Source organism: Mustela lutreola, chromosome 1, assembly GCF_030435805.1.
Source record: "Mustela lutreola isolate mMusLut2 chromosome 1, mMusLut2.pri, whole genome shotgun sequence".
NCBI classification, from domain to species: domain Eukaryota; kingdom Metazoa; phylum Chordata; class Mammalia; order Carnivora; family Mustelidae; genus Mustela; species Mustela lutreola.
This window is the reverse complement of record NC_081290.1, coordinates 225,436,792-225,455,566: the sequence shown is the minus strand read 5'-3', so window position 1 is coordinate 225,455,566 and position 18,775 is coordinate 225,436,792. Positions and strand designations below refer to the sequence as shown.

The 18,775-nt window shown below is 35.3% G+C and overlaps 1 pseudogene; it reads right to left on the bottom strand.

Annotated features, from left to right (window-relative positions):
• Window positions 1-2,298: 2,298 nt before the first annotated feature.
• Window positions 2,299-2,399, bottom strand: LOC131822932 (U6 spliceosomal RNA; annotated as a pseudogene).
• Window positions 2,400-18,775: the final 16,376 nt, after the last annotated feature.

The window sequence follows — 18,775 nt, the reverse complement described above, 5'->3', positions numbered from 1 at the left end:
TTTCCAACAAGAGCTAACCAAGAAATAATTTGTGAATGGCAACCATGACTTTAGTCTTTATCTGAGTCATTCCCTCTTCAAGCCACACCAAAGAAACATAGGATGTCGATACAAAGTACTTCCTTCCAGATATAGCTCCCCTCCGTGTCCTTTCTGATTGAAAGTCCCATTCTCTATCCTGGTTCTAAGCTGGGTTTCACATCTATACATCCTGATTTCTGACTGTTTAACTATCTATTGGAAATATGAACACAACTTGTGCTTAGAATACTGATTAAAATTCAAGTATCAGTAAGGAGGATGTGTTATACAACAAAGAGAAGTAATTATATTTATAATTTGTATCTTGATATCGTGTGGGGTTCTATTTGTGATCTTTTCAATTTTTGCACATTTGTAATGATCTCCTTTTCACAATGGGCAAACAGCTTGTTTTAAGACTTAATAATGTCTCATTTCTGCCGCATGTTATGAGGTTTAGCGTTTCAGAGAAAACTAAAGGATGGTAACTTCTAGGCAATCTGGCATTTGTAGAAAAACTTCAATTCTTGGCTTTAAAAGTTTTCCATTTAAATCAAACTGAGATGCTATCTGATATAGAACTATACCAGCAAACAGGATATGCATGACTATTCAAAAGAAAAAGAATCTGCAAAATCGTAGCTTACTTATATCAAATACAAAATATTAGTTTTTAAAAATCTACTCACTTTCAAAAAGGCCATCTGAAATTCCCAGCAACCCTTAGCAATAGAAGCAGTATTTTTGCCAATGGCAAAACAAACCCAAATATCAAAGGTTTGCTGATGTTGAAAACTAAGATCGCAAGAGGTCTGAGAAACTTTGAGTTAGATACACATATTCTCTTATTGTTTTAAGGCTTGAGGTGTAGATAAAAAAATCACAAGGCTATCATATTCCAGTAGCTTCCTAATGTCTTCAGTGTATTTATTAAAAGATAAAAGTGAGAGCCAAACTGCTCTGAAGGCAACCATAGGAAGACAACCATTGTTTCTTCACAGGTATTTACCAAATCAGGGAGGGCTGAGAAGAGCAAGAATACACACATGTTAAACAGATTTCCCTTATGGATAGATTGGGCTATTCCCTTGGATTTTGTCCCACTGAGTTCCACACAGACCCCCTCCATCCCCACCCTCCCTACCCCCTGCCCCAGCAACCTACCAAGTCCTCATCATTTAGGATTTTGTAACAGGGAATCACAGACTTTTGTTGTTGAAAGGGATCTTAGAAGTCATCAGGTTCACTTTTTTTTTCTGAGCTTCAATTCCTTCCACAGCCTGTGGGTCACATGGTCAACTGACTGGTAACTAGGGGCCTTCCATGATTAGGAATCCATCACCTTGAGGGCAGCCTAGTTCTTTGGATGGTTAGCACATCATGCTGAATTGTCATTTGTTCTGCTCTAGATTCCTTTTATCATCATTTTTCTTTTTCCATTTCCTTCCTTCCTTCCTTCCTTCCTTCCTCTCTCTCCTTTCCTCCCTCCCCCACTACCTTCTTTCCTTCCCCAAAACAATAACTAGGCACCCACCATGTGGCAAGTACTATGTGCTAAAATCTAGGAAGACACAGCTAGGGTTAGAAGTTAGACTAGGGTTTCTGCTATCAAGTATCTAGCCCTTTGTGGAGATAACTGGACTATCACATACTATCACACACTATCCCAATACTGTGATGTGTATGTGCTGGCACAGTGAATAAATGAGAAGTAATGGGAAAATGGAAACAGGACCCTTAATACTTTCTACATGAAGCTATAACTCAGAACAAGAATGTGATTAACAAATAGGGGTTAACTGAACAACGATGTGTGGAAATACAGTGAACAGTTCTTATTTGGGGTATTGCCAGACCCATTCCATCTTCTAATAGGAAATATTTTCCTTTAGAAAATAGTCTCTCCGTCTTTGTGATCAACCTTAGTGGGACGGTAAGTTCAGGTGTTCTGACTGAATCAATGGATGGTAGAGAATATAAGCAAAACAACTGCAATCTTTCTCTAGGGATTTTGAATCTTAAGTAGAGTAACAAAGTGGTGAAGAAATCAACTGGAGTAGATATTTTTAACTAAAGAAATAATAAAACATAATTCATATATAATGTTGGATAAATTTATTGTACACAATGTGTTGATTTGTTAAATTTATATATTGAAATAAAATTACCACTGTACTGTTACCTAATACATCTATCCTATCACATAATTAGGATCTCTTTTTCGTGATGAGAACATTTAAGAACTAGGCTCTTGACAACTTTTAATATATAGTATAGAGAAATACGGAACACTTCACAAATCTGCTTGCCATCCTTCCCCAGGAGCCATGCTAATCTTCTCTGCATTGTTCTAATTTTAGTAATATGAAAGTGAGCACTGGACTAGATTTTTTATGTGACAGATGAGTACAATGGCCCAGGTTTTCCTGCTGCTCAGACTTGCGGCACTGTTCTGGTTCCTCTATGTCTGTGCTGTGAGCTACCTTTCCAGTAAATTTTAATTTTCTTAATATAGCAAGAGGCAGCAACAGTTATTAATCAAAAAAGTCTAACTGAAACAAGAAGGTTGTGCTACATAGAAGGTACAGTATATGCAAATACCTGGAGGCATGTAAGAACCCAAAAGCTTAATTCAAGATGCGGTTAAAGGAAAGAAGCAAGGATGGAGGGATGGAATTCACTGGGAAACAAAGATCTTACATGAATTCCTCAAGAGTTTTCAAGTCAAGACACAACAGAATTTTATTCCTAACTCTTATCCCTATCTTAATGTTCACACAAGATGTCCAAAGATCATAAATTACTCTTTCAAATATATATGTGTTTACTGGTTCTGGAGTTGAGCCTAGAATTTGAGTGATAGAAGATTAGACCCATGCTACTATGACAGCTTATCTCCCCTTTTGATGAAAATAAAAATAAAATAATTTTGGTCTTCTAAAATATACCATACACACCCACACACACACGGTATCCATACACAATGCTCAGTAAGAATAGCTCAATGTCAGAAAAATTCAGTGATACAGTTCATTGCATCTCAATAGATCTAGAAAAATTTGATAATATTAAATATTTTTATCTGATTAAAAATAAAACATTTCTAGAAATACTGAGTAGGGAATTTCCTTTACTTACTAATGGCTTCTTACTCATAAAAACCAGAAAATATCATAGTTAAATATGAAAATGTAGGTCATTCTCTTTAAGGTTAGAGACATGATACATTTCCATCACTAATATAGTTCACTGACACTCAACAGGGCACAGTGGATTAAGAAAACAAAAGAAATAAGAAATTTAAAGAGTGAAAAGGAAGAATAAAAAGTATATTATGAGATAGTATAATGTATGTAGGTTATCAAAATAATCAACATAAAAATCAGCAATTACTGGAACTAATTAGAGAATGTAAACAAAATTTGTGGCTCTGTATTCAGTATATGCAATCAAAAGTATCCCTCTATATTAATAACCAACCATGAAAGGCAAAAGAAAATGAGATCACTTATAACATTACCAAAAATAGTCTAAAGCATCTAGGAATTAAACTAATAAAGACTAGACAATCACTTTAAGAAGATTAAAAAAGGGGGTGGGATTATGGACATTGGGGAGGGTATGTGCTTTGGTGAGTGCTGTGAAGTGTGTAAACTTGGTGATTCACAGACCTGTACCCCTGGGGATAAAAATATATGTTTATAAAAAAAATTTAAAAAAAGAAGATTAAAAAGACATAAAATTATAATAAATGAATTAAAAGTAGACATAAATATATAAATACTCTCAGTATATGAATGGATATAACTATTTAACTTTGTGAAGAAGTCATGTCACCTCCCCCCACCCAATTTAACCTATTAGCTAGATGTAGTTTTGCTCAAAATTCCAGTGGGGTTTTGGGAGGACTGTGTAAAATGTCTAAAAAGTATAGCAAAAGCTAAGAATATATAGAAAAATAAGAACATAGTTGGAGATTCACCTTACTGTGTATTAGGAAATATAATAGAACATTTCTGCTTCTAAGCGTGTTAGAATAAAAGGAATTGTCTTATTCTTCTGTCTCAAACAACTGAAAAAAGAGAAACAAAATATGAAACCAGGGTCTTCATCAAGCAGTACAGGACCAAGAGCTCTGGAGGTTGAAAAGCAAAGTGAGCCCTGTGGTTGACTCCACATTCTGCCTGGAGAGAACTTCAGACCACAGTACTGAGAACAAGAAGTCAGGTAGAACCTGGGCGGAGGAGCCAAAGCTGGAATTCTGAGGTGCCAAAGTGGCTAGAATTTTTAGTTCACACTCCTTGAGAGGCAAGGGCTGCCCAGAGAGAGCACCATGGATCTGCAGAGGGTCTCCCAGAGTCTTCAGCTGAGTTTTGATTAAACAAACAAACAAACATGCCTGGAAGGAAATTACACATGGCTGAGGAAGATCTGAGCATCTTGAGGCTTAGAAGTGATGGATTAGCTATGGATGAACTATCATCCTCTGGGTCACACAAAGGCAAGAACAGACTTCACACATGAGTGAGTCAATAACTGATTGTTTAGTAAAATACATTGGGAAAAATGAAGTTGGAACCATTTCTTAAACTATACATGACAACAAATTTCAAATGGATTCAAAGTAATATAAGGTTCATGAAAATACCTGACTATCTTTACGGTGACTGGGTTTGGAAGAAATTCTTAAGCAAAATCTGTTAAAAAAACAAAAAACAACATCGCCCCCCCAAAAAAAAACCCAAAAACAAAAAGCCACAAAAATTACATAACGTTTTAAAACCAAGTGTGTATTACCCTAAGACAAGTATTTGCTATGCCCGCAATTGTTTTTGGAATAGTATGTAATTCAATCCTGGTCAAAAAGGCCTGAGATAAACGTCTTCTGAGAAGTATCTAGAAATAATTTCCATTCTTTAAGAAGGAACTTACAGAAAGGATATTAAACGTCTACCAGCAGCTGGTCTGTCTTAAAATGAATCTTGGGAACAAATTGTGACATCATCGGGGCATTACCTGGTTTGGTAGAGCAAAACCCTGAGAGCACCTTTGAGGATACGGGTGAGGCTTGGATTTATCCTATATTCAGACGTTGGTTAAAGTATTGCAGTTGCTGTTATTTCACTTCTGTGGTCAAAAAAATCCCAGAATGTTGGAGGATTTATTTATTATATGTCCATTTTATAGCTGTTCAAGTCAAGGCCCTTTTCTGGGATGTGCCTAAGTTTACACAGTTAGAACTAAGTCTAGAAACAAATAGGTTAGCTGAATATCAGCACATTTGCTAGCTGAATAAGCAGAAATAGATATTCCCCAGACATGACTCTCAAATTCTGAATCTAGCCATAATGTTTTCATTATTTCTATATTTGGTCCACCATGATGGATAAAATCTAGAAGATGACCCAGTTGAGGGGATGGAGTGATTGCCGTCAAACGGTCTAGATAGAACTCTTGTTCCATGAAGGTAAAAGGATTTCTCTCACTGACTGCAGAGCTGTCGAAAGCCCCAAATGTTTTACATCTGGGATTACTTGGGGCACATGATATACACACTACAAAATGCTGTACTCCATGGAGAAACAGCTCTACTGTTGAGTTTTTGACCTTGAGAATGAAGGAAAATCTTGTCAACTTTCTGAGCCTGAGCATTCTCAGAATGACTCGGGAGATTTAGCACAAAACGGGTATTCTCTAGGTTCTGGGGGTGAAGTGATTTTTACTATATTTCCCCCTAATTTTCTACACTGAACATGTACTATTTTTTGCAATCATAAAGAAACTATAAGTATTACTGAAAATAATTAGCACAGCTTTTCCCAGTGCAGGTGATTTGTGCTCCCATTTTGGTGGCCTGGTGTGTTCAGGCTTGATAAGGAAATTGTTTGTCCAAAGGGCACTTTCATTTATATGTTGCATGGATCTATGTGAAAGGCAAGAGGTTACCATTTAACACAAGTCTGTTTATACACAGACTTAGCAGCCCAGAGCCACGAACAATTGAAAAAAAAATGTAAAATATTTCTATGCTAATACATATTTTATAATTACTTCACTGTGTACAATGATTTATCTTTTCAAAAGCAATTTTACGTCCATTAACTTGTATTCTATTTATCTTTTTTTTTCATGTAGTTAGGGCAGGCATTACTATGGTTGCTTTTGTTCTTATTGTTGATATTTTTTCTCAAAAAGCAAATTAAAAAAAAATAATAATTATCCCAAATCACAAAGCTATGAAAAGGTAAAGCGTGACCTCAAACTCAAGTTTTTTTTTTTTGTTGTTTTTTGTTTTTTAAGATTTTATTTATTTGACAGAGAGAGAGAGAGAGATCACAAGCAGGCAGACAGGCAAGCAGAGAGAGGGGGGGAAGCAGGCTCCCCACTGAGCAGAGAGCCTGATGCGGGGCTCAATCCCAGGACCCTGAGATCACGACCTGAGTGAAGGCAGAGGCTTTAACCCACTGAGCCACCCAGGCACCCCAAGTTTGCTTCTTTTAAGAAGTAAACAACTCATTAAAATAGTAATGAGAAAGATAGCTAACAGTGGTTCCCTAATTTATTCTTCATATATTGCCTAATTTAAACTCTACAATATACCCATCAAGTAGGTACTGTTATCCCCATTTTGCATTTGATAAAAGACACTAAACCTGAGAAAGAGATTTGTTCAAGATCAGAGAGTAAATAGTGTAAAGTTGGACTTGAACACAGGTCTGTCTGGCAGCATGACAAATACTTTTGTATTTTTGTGCCCTCTCTGTACACGGATGGAATGGCCACACTGCCACCTTAATGTAAATAATCACTTCATCCGCCTCTTCCTCTTCATTTCAGCATGGCTCTGTGCTATTCCCAACTGTTTCTGTAACAACTATTGTATGATATTATTTTCAGTTTTGTTTGCAGGAAGATACGCAGTCCCCTAGCCTATAGTACAGTAAAATATTGAATATTCTGGCTAGGTCTGGGTTAAAGGTCATGTTCTGTTGCTTATCTTTTGAATGCAAAAATCACTTGAGAGAGTCAATTAACTGTTATCATCCATGGTTCATTAGCATAAAATAGGTGGATCAGGATATCTACTGCTCTTGTCATAAATCTACAATGAGGACAAAAGTAGGTACAAATGCTTATTTCTATAAACTCTAATTTTTTAAAAAGATTTTATTTATTTATTTGATAAAGAGAGAATTACTTATTTGACAGAGAGAGAGACATCTAGAGAGGGAACACAAACAGGGGCAGTGGGAGAGGGAGAAGCAGGCTCCCCCACTGAACAGGAAGCCTGATGTAGGGCTCAATCCCAGGACCCTGGGATCATGACCTGAGCCAAAAGAAGACGCTTAATGACTGAGCCACCCAGGCACCCCTGTAAACACTAATCTTAGGAAATGTACATTTAATTCATTTATAGAAATAATACATCATTTATAATATATTTCTTTACAATAATAATGATAAATATTCCTATTCTGGGAACTGAGCTTGGTTGATCTATATACATTATCTTCTGAACAAGTAAAGGTAAATAAAATGTTCTTACTTTGCATATGAGGAAACTGAGTCTTCAGTTGTCTAAATAATTTGCCCAAGATAATATAGTAGTGAATAAATGCTTTCTTTCTCTGTGATAAAATAATTTACATTAACCAATGGCACAGACTAACTCCACAGGGGGAGAAAAAAAATATGGCAGCAAACTGTATTCCTTCTGAATAATTTCAGAGAAGTATGTGATTTAATTATAATTAAATTATATTTGTGATGACAATATGCCAAAATATTTGTTCCCTCCGATATGGAAAGGAGATAAGTACCAACCAGTCTTTGAAGCCAAGACTGGACAACTTGAGCAAGCTGAGTAATTAGTTATTTGCTAGGGGGATCAACTAAAGATTTTCATCATTGCTACTCAACATTTTATATCCAGTATTCATTCATTACCTCAGATGCAACCACACATGTTTATGCTGTTTATTAATTCATCTGCATAGGAAATCTGTCCTTAGAAGGGTCTTTTAAAGGACAGACTATTAATTTTAATCACAGCCTTAATATAATTTGGATTTTGTTTCTCTTCACATGTCACTCATTCATTCATTTATTGCATAAATATTTACTGAACATTAATTACATTTAACATACTTGAATCAAAGATCATGAATAAAGATATAGAGCAGTAAGGGGTGGTTTATAGACAAGGATTATAGCCCCTCTCCACTTTTTTTTTTTTCTTTCACCTGGGTGATCAAGAATCAAAAATCCTCTCATCTGAGATTTATAAAGACATATATAATGTCAGTCACTTCAGCCTCTGAATACAGATCTAGAATGATCATTTTAGCTTTGAGTATAGTAGTTGTGATCAGTGGTTCACAACTCACTAGCCCATGAATCAGGAAAAACTTGGCAGAATCTTCTGGGAAGTGTATTAAAATTATACATTTCTGTTCCATATTTTCACCCAAAGATTTGAATAAGTCTGGAACGGGATACAAAAAACTTTATTTTTTCATTGTAGGTAACCCTGATGTACTACTTAGGGTCCACTGACTATATCAATACATGCTATTTTAAAGAAAATGTTAAGTGTTTTGGATCTTCCCCCACTAAGGTATATATACCTGTGTAAAATATAAACTTTCTATATAAATTCAGAGATTTCACAAAGTTTCTACAGGATACATTAGCATATCATTTGGTGACTGTAGATGAGATTTAGAACTCTTCATCTAGACCCATTCCCTCATCTTGAAGCCATGATAAGCCCATCTAGGTGCAAGATAGATACCATTAATATCTGAGCAAGGAAGGGAAACTGAAGCCTAGAGAGGCAGAGACTTTCCCCACATAACTCAATAGTTATATGTTGAGAGTGATTATTTCTAGGAAAAAATATGTTTCTTTACATTCTTTATATGCTGTCCTATGAAGAAAGATTCATTGGACTAAGAAAGTATTCACAATGAAGAAATTTGAAAGAAGGAAAGGAAAGGAAATTAAAAAAAAAAAAAAAAAACAATAAATAAAAGAGATCCAGTGGGACTTACAGAAGGGGAGACAGAAAGCTTGTTGGGTATGGGGAGTATTGTTTGTGAATACTCCTGTCTTGTCCTGAGCTGGAGGATTTAGGATTTCAGCCAGAAGAGAGGACGTAGACATTAATTAAACATTGGTGCATGTTCAAGATAATAGAATGAGGTTATACGTAGGAAGGTCAGTTGACTTTGTGGGGGTTACATTGTCAAGGGTTTTAGTTTTAGGTCAGAGAAATACACAGTGCAAGAAAAAGAGAATGCCCCTTGCATAATGATTTAAGATCTAAAACATGACAATTATGAGAGTTAAAGATTTGGGCAACTGAACTGATCATCCTAAGCCTCAGAATTCTAAGTTTAAATGCATCTCCTTTCCCACATAATATGCACACACAAGTGCAGAGAGAAAGGGGCCAGGGGAATAACAGACAGAGAGAGAGACAGAAGTGTTGGAAAAGGTGTTTGTTGTTTGTGATGACTGACAAATTCAGACAAAAATAAATCCTTAAAATTAGTGAATTTTTAAATAACCACACTGAGAGTGACATTATCAGTAGATACTTCTACAGATTTCTAACTTAGGTTATACTTGAATTTAGTAGGCAATTTTCAAACTCTAGTTCATAGAGACCTAAGGGCTCAGAGAAAGTATATTAGAAAGAGGTAGGGCTGAGGGTGAGGAATGGCCAGGGACAGAGAGGGCGCCCTGCTCCCACAGCTCCACCTTTTTGTTTAATATGGAGATTGTGCAACTCCTGGGTGGCTCAGGGGTTAAGCCTCTGTCTTTGGCTCAGGTCATGATCCTGGAGTGCTGGAATGGAGCTCCACGTTGGGCTCCTTGCTAAATGGGTTATTTGCTTCTCCATTTGCCCCTCCCCCTGCTCCTTCTCTCTCTCACTCAATCACGCTCTCTCTCAAATAAAAAAAATTCTTAAAAATAAAATAAAATAAAATAGTATGGAGATTGTGCATAGCATTTTGTTTGAAAAGAAAAGCTCTGCTGTTGTTTTTTCTTTCCCCCAGTATGGAAGTCATTGCTTAAAGGTAATATTTAATTTCCTAAGATGGCCTGAATCAAGTGATGCTCAAAATATCCTCTGCAAATCTGATAGAAATTTGCAGTCCATTTATATTTATTTATTACTTATATTTATATTTGTATTTGTATTTTCTTAAGGAAGTCTAAATATCCCAGCAATATAATCTGGATGATAATCTATAGTCAAAGTTCATTGAGAAATAGTGTTCACATGGGTGTGCCCCAAAATCCAAAGATAATATACTGGTATATAAAGTGTCATATTCCTCTAAGCCCATTCTGGAGGAGGGTATCTCAGGGACTTTCTAACTGTGGAGAAAGTGACAGACACTTTTCAATGCATGGCTTCTCTGTAAGCAGCATGTAGTAATAGGAATATTAGTCTGGAAAAAGACAGTTTTAAATCACAGCTCGACCATGAGCTAGCTCTTGTGATCTTAGGCAAGGCATTTTAACCCATGAGCTTCACTTTTTTCTAATCTGCATAATAAGGGTAAGATCTTCATTTCCTAAAGTGGATGTAGGCATTAAATGAACTAGCACATGTAACTAGTACTAAGTAATTTATAATTCCCTTCAGAACCTTGTAGAAAAGTGATAAAAGTGAATAAAAGCTCTTCAATGTGACAGCTTTACTTTGAAGGCCCCATGTGACCAGTCTGGATGGGAAAAGACGAGATCAACCCAATAGCTTTGGGAAGGTGTAGGGATGATTATACATATGGTCAGATGGGTGACTTCCACATTCCTTTCTAGATGTCATGACCAAGCATTCCTGGGCCTGAAGACAACATTCACCAGGCCTCTAGCCTTTGTAAACCCTGAGGCACATTTGCTCAGTAAGTACAGATTTTTTTTTTTTTCCCTCAACAAAAAGGAATGGATTGAAACTTGGTCTAATTAAAGAAATTAGTTTAAAAATTCTGAAAGTATAAAAGAAAAATTTCTCCATTCTCTATAAAATCCTCTTTACCTCAATGGCATCAGGGTTCAATAAGAACCCTTGGAATCAATAAGGATTCTAATAAGAACATAAAACAAGTTGATATTCAAAGGAGACCCAGATACATGGTGGAAGCACCAGGGAGACATGAATGCAAGCTAATTACCATGATGGGGACTGCTATAATTATTCTGCCATTTCATTTCCTTGAACACATTTTGCAACAGTAGCTGAGTTAAAAAAAAAAAAAAATCTGGTAGAGGGCTAAAATTATAAGGGCTCTCTTACTGGAATAATGCTAGAGAACTGCACATAAATTTTAATGGTCTGAGAATTCCAAGGTGGCGTTCTTGAAAAAGTAGTTTATAGTTTTCTGCTTGATCCTCCTTTGATAACTGCCTACCCGTCTATAACTGTCTACTATACAGTTCTCTAGCAAAGAAACATGTCACTTTTTGCTTTTCAGAGCATTCCGTGCTTTGCCTTCATAAAACTGATCATACAATATTTTTAGTGTCTTTCTATTTTCTGATTTTTTTCTGAATAATTTAGGCACCATGGGGACAGTCATTGGATTTTATTCTTTACCGTGATAATTCTAGTACAAAGTACCTTGTATTGTTTATCTTCAAAGTTGTCATTCCTGTGGATGTGCAGTGGTATCTCATTATGGTATTTATTTGCATTTCCTTAATGAATGATGATGTTGAGAACCATTTTATTTGCTTATCGGCCATTTGTATATCCTGTTTGTGAAGTGTCCAAGGGTTTTGCTCTTTTTTCTATTAAGTTGTATACATTTTCATATTGAATTGTAGCAGGAATTCTTAATACATTCTAGATATTAGTTCATATATATGAGATATATGAGATAAGTCTATTTTTCTACTCATTCATTTTTTAAATCAATAGGTGAAAAATTAATTATTATATAACTAATATGTTCCAAAGGCAGTGTTAGTTTGAGGGATTAATAAAGGTTGCTTTATAAATTGCTTATACATGTTTACAGGGAAGGAACATTAGTGAGTTTTACAATAAAAAATGGTTCACTGGGAAGAAGTATGGTAGTTTTCTGGCTTTTAATAACCTATAACCTTTCACCTAGACACTCTGAATATCAGGGTTATTTTATAGTGCATCTTTTGCAAGTGAACTACTCTTCATCATTAGAGGTATCAAGAATTTTCTTGAACATTAAATATCTCTAAAATTATAAGCTGGATGTACATCCTTTAGTATGTATTGGGGTATACATATGCTCTGGGCAGGTGATAAAACTTTTAGTACTCACATGATTTCTATTACTTAAAAAATTTTAAAGATTTTTATTCCTCAAATTACATTTAATACCACTGATTCTTCTTTCTCTCCTTCCTTTCTTCTCCTTTCTCCCTCCCTCCTGTACTATCCTTACCCTTCCTTCCTTCCTTTCCTTCTTTAGATATGATTAATTTTGATTTATCTTATAAATGTGGAACGGAGTTTAGCTTCTTAGTTTGACAGATTAACCATATGAAGATTATATGGGCATCACAATAATGGGGACAAAAGAATGACTACTAAATGATGACTCAGTCTTCTCAGATAAAAGAGAGGTATCCAGCAAAAGCAGGTTAGGAGTCAAACATTTTTCAACTTAATTAATAGAATAACCTATTAATTTAGTTTATCAATCAATCAATAAATCTTCAAATGGTCCATCAGCAATGTTTATTAGCTTAAACATTGTGGAATGGCCCATACTGTGCACTGAGTGGGCACAGAAGTACAAATGATGGGGTCCCTCCTCTCTAAGATCATATAATCTACCATCAGAGACAAGCCATGTAACTGATTAAATGTAGAAATGTGTATATCATAAGCAGTTTAGAGTTAAAGAGTTATGGCCATTTTTAAATTTATTGTTTTAATTCCGTAACTTGAAGTCTGTGTCTCTTATTCCCCTTCACCCATTTTGTACACCCCCGTACCCTCCCCTCTAACAAATATGCTTATTCTTGTACTATAGGTTTGATTCTGCTTTTTGTTTACCTGCTTGTTTGCTTGCTTTTTTTAGATTCCATATATGAGTGAAATCATATGGTATTTGTCTTTCTTGGTCTGACTTATTTCACTTGGCATAATACACTCCAGATCCATCTGTGCTATCCCTAATGGCAAGATTTCATCTTTTTAATGTCTGTCTGCCTGTCTTTCAGTCTCTGTGTGTGTGTGTATATGCCACATTTTCCTCCTCATCATTAATCTATTGACAGTCACTTACATTGCTTCTATCTTGGGTATTGTAAATAATACTGAAATAATCATAAGGTTATATATACTTTTTTCAATTAGTGATTTCATTTTTTTAGGTAAATAAGTCAGCAATGGAATTACTGGATTATATGATAATTTCTATTTTTAATTTTTTTAGAAACCTCCATACTGCTTTCCACAATGGCTATACCAATTTATATTCCCACTAAGGGTGTATAGTCGTTTCTTTTTCTCCACCTCCTTGCCAACTCTTGCTATTTCTTATGTTTTATTTCAGCTATTCTGATATGTGTAAGGTGGTATCTCATTATGATTTTTATGTGCACTTCTCTGATGATTAGAAATGTTGAAAGCATTATTTCATGTGTCTGTTGGCCATCTGTATGTCTTCTTTGGAAAAATGTCTATTCAGGTCCTCTGCTCATTTTTTAATCAGATTATTTGGGCCTTTTTGGTACTGAGTTGCCGAAGTTCTTTGTATACTTTGGATCTTAACTGCTTACAAGATATATTATTTGCAAATATCTTCTCCAAATCAGTAGGCTTCCTTTTTGTTTGGTTGATGGTTTTATTTGCTGTGTAAAAGCTCTATATTTTAATATAGTCCCAATAGTTTACTTTTGCTTTTGTTTCCCTTGACATAGAAGACGTATTTAGAAAAAAAAATGTTGCTATAGCTGATGTCAGAGAAATTACTACCTGTGTTCTACTCTAGGAATGTTATGGTTTCGATCTTTAATCCATTTGTGTTTATTTTTGTATATGGTGTAAGACAGTGGTCCAGTTTCTTTCTTTCTTTCTTTCTTTCTTTCTTTCTTTCTTTCTTTCTTTCTTTCTTCTTTCTTTTTGCATGTAGTTGGTCAGTTTTCCCATTTATTGAAAAGACTCGTTTTTTTCCCATTGTATACTCTTCCCTTCTTTGTCATAGGTGAACTGGTATTCTTGTGGGTTTATTTTTGGGCTCTTTATTTTGTCCCACTGAGCTATATGCCTTTGTCCAAAGATATGGTACTGTTTTGATTACTATAGCTTGTAATGTATCTTTAAATCTAGAATTGTGGCACCTCCAGCTTTGCTTTTTTTCTCAAGATTGCTTTGGCTATTTGGGGTCTTACATGGTTGTACATAAATTTTATTTGTTCTAGTTCTGTGAAAAAAAATGTTCTTAGTATTTTGATAGGGACTGCAATGAATCTAGATTTCTTTTGGTATCATGGGCATTTTAACAATATTAATTCTTCCAATCCATGAGCATGAAATTTTTCCATTTGTGTCAACCTCAATTTCTTTTATTGCTGCTTTATAGTTTTCAGAGTACAGGTCTTTTACTACTTGTTAATTTTATTCTTCTTGGTGCAGTTGCAAATGGAGTTATTTTCTTAATTTCTTTTTCTGCAACACTATCAATTTCTGGGTAGTAATTTTGTATCCTGCAATGTTGCTGAATTCATTCATTATTGCGTTTTTTTAATAAATATTATTATTCATCATTCATATATTCATTCATTAGAAGGTTTTTCTGGTTTTTGTTTCTTGTACTTTATTTTTGGTGGAGTCTTTAAGGTTTTCTAATATGTAACACCATGTCATCTTCCAATAGTAAAATTTTTACTTCTTCTTTACTAATTTGGATGCTCCTAATTTCTTTTTCTTGTCTTATTATTGTGGCTAGGACTGCCAGTAATATGCTGAATAAAAGTGGCAAGAATGAACATCTTTTCCTTATTCCTGATCTTAGAAGAAAAACTGTTATTCATCATTGAGTAAGATGTTAGCTGTGAGTTTAACATATATGGCCTTTATTATGTTGAGGTAGTCTCCCTCTAAACCCACCTTATTGAGAGTCTTTATCATGAATGCATGTTGAAATTTATCAAATACTTTTTTCTGCATATATTGAGATGAGGCTATGATTTTATCCTCTGTTTTATTGACATGGTGTATTACATTGGTTGATTTGCAAATATTGTACAACTTTGCATCCCCCAAATAAATCCTACTTGATTATGATGAGTGATACTTTTAATATATTGCTGAATGAGGTATGCTAATATTTTGTTAAGAATTTTTGTGTCTATTCTATGTTCTCAGGGATATTGGCTTTAGTTTCCTTTCCTTTCCTTTCCTTTCCTTTCCTTTCCATTTCTTTTCTTTTCTGTTTTTTTTTTTTTTTTTTTTTTAATGTCCTTGTTTGACTTTGGTATCAGGGTAGTGCCTGCCTCATAATCTGGAAGCCTCCTTCCTCTCTAATTTTTTTAATAGTTGAGAAGAATAGGAATTAACTCTTCTTTAAGTGTTTGACAGACTTCACCTCTGAATCTATTTGGTTCTGAATTCTTATTTTTTCATATATTTTTGATCACTCATTCAATTCTATTACTAGTAATTGGTCTGTTCAGATTTTCTACTTCTTCTTGATTTAATTTTAGAAGGCTGTATTTCTTCTAGGTTGTCTAATTTATTGGCATATAATGTTTCATAGTAGATATATACATCTATATCTATAGATATTTTATATATATATGTGGTATCAATATTTATTCAGCATTTTATATATATATCTGTGGTATCAATTGTTGCTTCTCTCTCATTTCTGATTTTGTATTTATTTGGGTCTTTTGTTTTTTTCCTGATGAGTCTGGCTAAGGGTTTATCAATTTTGTTTATCTTTTCAAAGAACTAGCTCTTAGTTTCATAAAATTTTTATATATTTTTTGATTTATGTCATTTATTTCTGCTTTGATCTTTATTATTTCTTTCCTTCTACTCACTTGGGCTTTGTTCTTGTTCTGTCTGATTCCTTTAGGTGTAAGGTTAGATTGTCGATTAGAGCTACTGCTTCTTCTTCTTCTTCTTCTTCTTCCTCTTTTAAGAGAGAAAGAGTATGTGTGAAGGGGGAGGAGCAGAGCAAGAGAGCAAGAATCTCAAGCAAGTTCCACATTTAGCATGAAGCTGATCACAAGGCTCAATTTTACAACCTGAGAACATAAACCTAGCTGAAATCAAGAGTCAGACTGAGCGACCCAGGCGCCCTTTCTTATTTCTTGATGTTGGGATATAGTTTTTTGGGATATGGTCATTTAAAGGAAGATGCAAATTCAAAGGGGATATTGTGTCTTTGAATGGAGCCATGGAGGACTGGGACTGAAAAGAGGCAATCTATACTTAAATTGCTTGATATGATAGCCTTGGTCACTTAAAAATACTTACATTTAGATTAATTGAAATACAAATAAATAAAAAATCAAATTTTTATTTGAACTAGACTGGTTTCTAGTTTCAATCAATAACTACATGTAACTTGTGGCTATTTGGCGACACATTTATTAAAAATGTTCTTTATCACAGAATATCCCATTGAACAGGACTAATCTAGAGAGAAGAGCACAAACAGAACAAGTATAGGAAATTGGGTAGTATACTGTGAAAGAGTATATTTTAGTTTATTTAGGCAACTTGAAATAAATGACTAGAGGCAACTTTGAAAAAAAAAAAAAGATGGAATTAAACCATGAAAGCGTTTGAGACTGTTTTGTTTTTCCTTTATCTCTGTCTCTTTTTGTAAAATAAATAAATAACCTTTAAACAAAGGAAGAACAAATATACTACCCAATTTCCTACACTTGACAGAGGGGAGAGAGAAGGAAAGAATCTCAGACTTCCTGCTGAGCATGGAGCTAATGTGGGTCTTGATCCTATGCACCTGCGATCATGACCTAAGCAGAAATCAAGAGTCAGACAGTTAACTACTGAGCCATCTAGAGAAATCATACTATTCAGTGTCTTGACTTGCTGTGGAATGTGAGTAATTTCCTTTAGTAAAAGGAAAGAATTAGACTCTAAGATATCAATGCCATTTATTTAGAAATGTACCATAACTGCACCCAGACTGTCCCCTGAATAAACACTCAGTTCACATTTTTTCACTGCTCTGACCACATTAGTATAATGAAAAAGGTCTGGGGTCTCCATGTGAATTAATCCTAAAAAGATGGCAAAGAAGAAGCAAAAATAAAAACATGTACCCAAGATGTGAAAATGAAAGGGGTTTGAGGAAGAATGTCCCTGTGACCACACCAATTGTGATGGGAAATTTTACTAATACTTGTAGGTGCTCACAGCAAACTCAGGGCCCTATCTAGTATGTTCCATGGTCAGATCTGGAATTAACACTCTCTATTTCATAGTCAAAGGAAACACTTACTTGAGGGAGCTGATTAGTAGTTTGCCTCTTTGGTGAAAGAATGGCATTTCTAAGTATGGGCAAGTAGCTTGAAATTCACAACCCTTTATTCTGACTCTCAGGCTTCCCAAGAGTAGGGGCTAATGATGCACAAGCACTGGGGTATTTGATCAGGTACATCCCTGTTGGTGGTGTGATTGGTTACAAACTGATGTATTTCCCAAGCCTGAAGTCTCAGATAGTCATTGTCTTCCTTCACTTCTCTTCTAGGCCACATTTCATCAACCCCATCCACTTAACACCCTAAATAGAGTCAGTTTTCCTCACCAGCCCCTGACTCACCCATAGCCCATTCCTTCATCCCTTCCTGTTGCCTCAGTTACTCCAAAGGCCTCCTAATCTTGCAACCAATTCCCCATTTCCCTGCTACAGTGTCATCCATTCTAAATGCTTCTTCTGATTAGTCTTTTTAAAATGATCTGTCCATGTAAATCCCTTGATTAAAAATCTTTAGTAATCCCAATTGATCTTGGATGTTTTCCAAACTTTTTAACATGATTCCCAAGGACCCTCATGTCTGATCATTTTTTTCATTAATTGACACTCCCTTCTCTGTGGGTCATCTCCTATAACTTTCATCCAATTGTTCTTCCCTGAGACCATACAATGCATTTCGTAACTCATCCCTTTGGAAATAGTGATATAAATTAAATTTCTTATTTTGTGTGTATTTAGTTGTATTCTCCCATATTAACTTGCAATTCCTGTTTCTAACCTCAAGGGATACCTAAATCAGACTCCCGGGAACCAACACCAAGCCTTGACTTCCTGAAAGATAGCTTTGCCAGGCCAATGCAGACGTTGCTGAAGCAAGATTTCAAATATTTCTCTGAATCCAAGACTTGAAGTGGAGCTACTTGTGGAGAAGGCACTTTTATTTAAGAGCCTATACCCGATGCTCCTGTATTTATTCCCTGCTGATAAATACATATCCTTGATGCTAATCATTTGCACATCTGACAATGACTGATTGACTGACAACATATTTCATGGCTGAGCTCTAGTAGTCAGGCATCTTCCCCTCCTTGCTCTCCTTTGAGGAAGGCACCATGTTCCACTGTGAAAGTATGGTCCCTGGCAGTGAGGGTGACTATCAAGCCTTTTAGGGACTAGAGATGGCACACAGTACTAGAAAGTAGAGGCAGCACTGAGAACAGAGAACAGACATGGAGGCAACATTCTCTTCTCCTATGGGCTCACTTACTTTCTTCTTTTGCCATCAGAAGGAA